Source organism: Nerophis lumbriciformis, linkage group LG07 (genome assembly GCF_033978685.3).
Source record: "Nerophis lumbriciformis linkage group LG07, RoL_Nlum_v2.1, whole genome shotgun sequence".
Lineage (NCBI taxonomy): Eukaryota > Metazoa > Chordata > Actinopteri > Syngnathiformes > Syngnathidae > Nerophis > Nerophis lumbriciformis.
The window spans coordinates 33736731-33743692 of NC_084554.2; positions in this window are offsets into that span (position 1 = coordinate 33736731).

Consider the following 6962-nt stretch of genomic DNA (forward strand, 5'->3'; position numbering starts at 1 on the left):
CGCGAAGCGTGACATACTGCCACTGAACAGTGCTGAAGCCCAGGGGATAACTAGAGTCATTGCCGAGGAAATAATTCTGGATGATGAGCCGTTATCTCTCGTGAGTAAAGTGGGCTTTCGACGTACCATCCAACACATCTCCCCATTATGCTCGGACAGCAGTCAGGGGGGGCAAATAATTGAAGGGAGTGTGTAGATAGTTTTTTGTTTTTTTTAAGTTTACACTTGCTCAAGAGCAAGTATTGATGCTGAGTTATAGACATTTTATCCCACTCAGGTTGTTTGTGTGTTTTGCTTTTTTAAATAATGTTTACAGCATTATTTGCACTTTATACTGTTCACTTTTTTACTGTTTAATGATGCCATTTCTGTTTGTCATGTATGATTTTGTGTATTTTGTGTTTATCCTTGAATAAACAGGTCAGTTTCTTGTTACCAACCATTGTGTATTATTCAAACTCACCTAATTCAGCTGGCTAGTTGTACTAAAACCCTTTTCAACATGAATCCGACAACTAAGTACGCTAAAAAACGTTAAACTTTAATACATGCTCGGATAGGCCAGTATCGGCCAGTATCGGTATCGGATCGGAAGTGCAAAAACAACATCGGTATCGGATCGGAAGTGCAAAAACCTGGATCGGGACATCCCTAGAAGTAATAGTGAAACTATCATGCTGGTGGCTATTTATTGCTACCACGCATATATCCGATAGCTAACATTAGCATTAGCATTTTGATTTGAGCATCGAAAGTCACTTACTAGTCCAGCAGGAACACAGCCAAGGCAGCATCGGTCTGAAATTCCTCGTCTTTTGAGCTCACGCCAGCGAGTGAAAGCAGAGGCAATGTTGATCCTGACTGTCCTGTTTTTCTTTTTTTGTCTCCTCAGACAAAAATTTTCATTTATTTGGTTGTTTTGCAGCTTAGGCCAAGATAGCAGTAATTGCACTTTTCTTTTTTCTTTGTTTTCTGGGAGCACGCAGGCGTTCGTATCGGCTTCAGTCTAATTAACGAATGGGGAAAGGGGGGAGTGACGTATGCCGTAAAGCAAGTCAGCACATTTGTAATTTTATGTGTGGCAGGGTTCCTGCCACCCTCCTCAGAGTTACAAAGTGCCAGTAAAAGCAATACAGACCCTCTCAGGCCATGACAGAGGTGTCATTCAACTAGTTGTAAGTCCATGTATCATCCCAAAAGTTATGAAAATATTTTTTATGAAGGTTGAAAAATTACTTATTGCTGCTTCAAGATCTGGGGGCAGTCAAGATTGAAGTTGTCCAGGAACTATGGACACCACGTGAGGATGCACTAAAGGGATCCCAAGGCGAACTTTGCCAGTCAATTACGACCATCTAACATTCTTAAGTTTTTAGCTAAGTTCATGTGCGGTTTTTGGATTCTGAACCTTGTGTGAGTCAGATGTACCTCGACTGTGTGTTAAGCCCTGCTAGCATTTGGAGAGGGCTGCTCAACAAAGCTGTTTCAGGTCAATGAAAAGATCGAATCAACAGGGTGTGTTGAGCCGTCCCGGCCAGACAGGAGGATGAGTCTGGACTAAATCACTTGTGCGAAGGTGAAATGTGTCCACCAGCGCAAGTGGTCCTAATCCGTTGCAGACATGTGCAGAGCACCAGCGGGGGCAGGTGCAAACAATTGGAGCAGCTGTCAGTGAGTTGCCGTGATCTTGTTTGATATCTTAATTGTTAGTCAATCCGAAAGCAATTCTGGTTATACGTGGCTGTCAGGCCCTGAGGTCTCGCGCACTCTGCTTCCATCTGTCAGGGTCTCTGCAAAGCTTCTATATCTCCTGGATGTGTGTGTTTATGTGTGTGTTCATGTGTGTGTGTGTGCTCAGCCCGTCCTGCATCGCAGAGGGAAATCGGCCCTGATTGCTGCCATTTCCGCTCACTTTTAACGATATGGGTCAGCGGGAGAGCAGGCTAATGCTGATAATTGCCACGTTTCAAAACTACTGGAATTGGTTGGGGACTCCCACCCAAAGTCTGCCCCCTTGTCAGTTCAATGCTCCTAAACATTGTGATTAGCATAAGAGCAGAGAGTGTGTCAGTGTCAATTCAGCTCCAGAATCAGAGACTCCCCAGATCCCTCGCCATGTGGGATCCACATATGTGGGGACCGAGCAAGACTGTAAACACCCCTGACCCCTTGTGATTGATCCAGAATAATTGTGTTGAGCTACAAAGCCCCTTTTGGACTTGACACAAGCTTCAGAAGCGTCATTATGAAGAGATAACTGAGGGTGCGACGGTGCTGACTGAACTGCCGCAATCGGTTCACCACGACGTGACTCCTGACTCTACTCCCGACCCGTGTGGTGATTTATGCGGCCCCAGGAAGCCGGGGTCTATTTGAGGGCCTAGCAAGGAATGAAAGTGTTACCAGTGGGTGTCGGAGGGACTGCAGACACTGAAGGGAGAGTTATGAGTTTTCTCAGCTGAGTGCCCGGCTTTAGCATTCTGAAGTGAGAGAGAGCAAGAGTTGTAAAAGGTGGACGGAGGCAGACTTATGTGCGTAATGGGAGGTGGGGTAAGAAAAGGGGGTGCGGGGGGGTCCATGGAGCCCGCAGGCTTGAACTCCACAGCTGAACCACTGACCCTGACCATCCATCAGTGCTGGAGTGTGACAAGGCAGGGCCAGGGGTATGTGACAGAAGGGCGCAGACTTGGAGAAGGTTGGTGACGGCTTGAAGGGACCAGGGGGCTATAATGGGCTTTAGGGCACAGGAGGGGGGAGGCGTCAACCACCATCCTTGGGGAGGGTGGCAAGAAAAGGCCAGGCTATGTACGCAGTGGGTCAGTGAGTATGTCTGGTTGGTATATAAACAATAAGAAAGGATATTTCTCAGATGAAAATCTACTACAATGCAAGTAGCACAGCTTGGATCTTTACAATCCATCAGCAACTATCTGTACACTTTTGTTGATCACTGCAAACTTTAGAACCTCCTGAGAACCAGCGTCCTCTGCAGTGGACAAAAAGAAAATGGACCAAAAACAAATATTTACTTTAAAGGATGCTAATTCTAAGAAAGATATGCATGACTTTGTTTATTGACCCTTGAAGCACCTTGGAGGACCAAACATTTATATTCTGCTCATTTGTTTGATTTGATTTGATTCTCGATATATCAGTTAACTGTGTACAATTTGACCAGAATTAATTTTAATTATTATTATTATTATTATTATTATTAATATTTTAAATTATACTATCGCCTCTATTGCAAAATATACATACACAATGAAACTTAAATTTAAAAACATTGTACAACCTTTTTGATTTATGAACCACAGACCAATTAAAAATTTGCTTTGTTGTTTGAACCTTTGTATCAGTGTACGAACATTTGTTATTCACCCATTGTGTGCCTTGCAGAGCAGCCATTTTGTGCCCGGCAGCACAGCCTTTACAGGCTGGCTGATCGATCTCTGATGCTCATTTAATCGGTATAGAGAACAGCAATCGTTAGCTACTTTTTAAAGTACTTTTCAGCCTTTTTACAAAAATGTTCTAGTTTTCCTGGCTTGCCTGGTGGTTAGAGTGTCCGCCCTGAGATCGGTAGGTTGTGAGTTCAAACCCCGGTCAAGTCATACTAAAGGCTATAAAAATGGGACCCATTTCCTCCCTGCTTGGCACTCAGTATCAAGGGTTAGAATTGGGGGTTAAATCACCAAAATGATTCCCGGGCGTGGCCGACGCTGGTGCTCACTGCTCCCCTCACCTCCCAAGGGGTGAGGGTGGTGGGTCAAATGCAGAGGATAATCTCACTTTACCTGGTGTGTGTGTGTGACAACCATTGGTACTTTAACTTTAACTTTAATATGAATCCGAAGAAAGCAATAGTGTTTTGAAACATTCAGTAAGTATCCACAGCGTTTTTGACACTGCCACCTCCGTCGGACAAGGTAAAGAGAATTAAATATTTTATTCTTAATCAATGTAGCGACATGGCTGTTAAAGTTAAGGAGTTTTGTGATTTTTAACATGTGAGCGCGTCACAGAGTGTGTGCGTGTCGGCAGGGCGGCTGAAATAAGGACATTTCATCCATCCATCCATTTTCTACCGCTTATTCCCTTTGGGGTCGCGGGGGGCGCTGGAGCCTATCTCAGCTACAATCGGGCGGAAGGCGGGGTACACCCTGGACAAGTCGCCACCTCAGCTAGTTGTTATTTTGCCTGTGTAATTAATTAGAAAGGTGATCCACCACTCCCTTGTTATGTTTGTTTGATATACATTACTGTATAGTGCTTTATATCGTCTTCAAAATGTAAAAACTTTTACTCAAATATGGACTTGTATTGAGGTTGGAACCTATTATTCATGTTTACATTGTTTCTTATGGACAATTGTGCGTCAATATACAAATGTTTCTGTTTACAAACGCTGTTTAAGAACCAATTTACTTGGTAAATCGAGGTTCCACTGTATGCCTACACTCTTGGTCCCATTGGCACCTACTTCAATAAAAAATATGCGTACTAAAATCCCATAATTTCATAATGTTTTTTTAAGTTATTGCGTCCACATCTTGTGCACCAAAATTGAATGCATGTTTTCTCCATAGGTGACATCTGAGAAAATATTAGCTCAAGAACATTAAATAAAGTTCACCGTATATTTGTCACTTTTACTATATTTCGCAATGACTGACCACAATCCTATTTTATCCGACTCAGACAAACGGAATAAAACAGGACTCTTTCTACGAGACAAGTCCAACATTTTTTGCTTCTAGTGTTTCCACTTTTCAAAGTGAGCCTGAAGCCTCCCCCCCCCCCCACCCCCTTGGCCCCGCCAGCGTCTTTCAGCTGTTGCCCAAGACTCACTGTCACTTGGCTCCGCTCGCACAATGCAGGGCCAATGGGCGGACTTGATCCCAGCATCCGTCCTCAAAGGGGCATTGGCCCCCGGCCAGACAGCCCGAGCCAGGAAAGGGGGGCGGGGGGTCCGGGGGCCTGTTGCGCTGAAAGACCAGACTAATGGTTAACTCTGAAGCCATGAGGACGACAGAGAGGGGGATGGCTTCGTTTGGGAGTCCATAACGCATTTCATTAGAGGGCAAAGATGGAGCCTTATGTCGACAGCATTAGCAGTTATGAGGGTGTGAGTCTTTGTCTGCTTGACACTGTAAAAAGGCGGGAGTGGGGGGGCATGAGTTAGGTTATGGTACTGCGGAGAGGGCAAATCCATGAGCAAGCGAAACCACTGTTTTAAATAGCAGGTATCTGGTGTCCGCAGAGGCCCTCTGCATCAATATGTTCCTTTGCCCTTGTCTGCTCCTGATATCTTTATCTTGTCATGGCCCCTCCTGCCTCTATGTTCCACCTCAATGGCTTCCGTCTGCACTCGCCCCCGTGCAGATGGGCGGCTGCTGCATGGGCCCTCGAGGCCGGATGGTAGAGGTGGGGTAAGGTGCAGCGCAGGGTTGAGGATAGACGGGGGAAACTTGTAGTCTTCGGGGCCTCATTACACAGACGCCAATAGAGAAGCTTTTAGAGGGTAATTAGATAGTCAGGGGAATAAATGAGCTCTCCTCTGGATTAATGAAACGTTCTAGTGCAGCTATTTTTTCACACTGAAACAAAAGCAAAAACTTCATATCAGCCTGTGATTCTCAAATCTAGTGGTATGCCCCCCAAAAATCACTTGATTAAAGTACAGGGTTTTATTTTCCTATATTCAAACACAGTGTTACTGTTCAAACTGTGTGTAATGTCAGAGTGGCCAAAATTATTAAATATACTTTTTCGATAAAAACCTCTGCCTTGTTTTTTGATGACTACTTAGGCTCACTACGCTACTGTAATTTTAATGTTTGTCATTATGGTGGTAGTTGAAGAACCAATTTTTTTCTGAGGTAGTACTGGGTGAAAATAGTTTGAGAACCACTGAAGTAAAAACCCCGTTTCCATATGAGTTGGGAAATTGTGTTAGATGTAAATATAAACGGAATACAATGATTTGCAAATCATTTTCAACCCATATTCAGTTGAATATGCTACAAAGACAACATATTTGATGATCAAACTGATAAACATTTTTTTTTTGGCAAATAACCTTTAACTTTAGAATTTGATGCCAGCAACACGTGACAAAGAAGTTGGGAAAGGTGGCAATAAATACTGATAAAGTTGAGGAATGCTCATCAAACACTTATTTGGAACATCCCACAGGTGAACAGGCAAATTGGGAACAGGTGGGTGCCGTGATTGGGTATAAAAGTAGATTCCATGAAATGCTCAGTCATTCACAAACAAGGATGGGGCGAGGGTCACCACTTTGTCAACAAATGCGTGAGCAAATTGTTGAACAGTTTAAGAAAAACCTTTCTCAACCAGCTATTGCAAGGAATTTAGGGATTTCACCATCTACGGTCCGTAATATCATCAAAGGGTTCAGAGAATCTGGAGAAATCACTGCACGTAAGCAGCTAAGCCCGTGACCTTCGATCCCTCAGGCTGTACTGCATTAACAAGCGACATCAGTGTGTAAAGGATATCACCACATGGGCTCAGGAACACTTCAGAAACCCACTGTCAGTAACTACAGTTGGTCGCTACATCTGTAAGTGCAAGTTAAAACTCTCCTATACAAGGCGAAAACCGTTTATCAACAACACCCAGAAACGCCGTCGGCTTCGCTGGGCCTGAGCTCATCTAAGATGGACTGATACAAAGTGGAAAAGTGTTCTGTGGTCTGACGAGTCCACATTTCAAACTGTTTTTGGAAACTGGACGTTGTGTCCTCCGGACCAAAGAGGAAAAGAACCATCCGGATTGTTATAGACGCAAAGTTGAAAAGCCAGCATCTGTGATGGTATGGGGGTGTATTAGTGTCCAAGACATGGGTAACTTACACATCTGTGAAGGCGCCATTATTGCTGAAAGGTACATACAGGTTTTGGAGCAACATATGTTGCCATCCAAGCAACGTTACC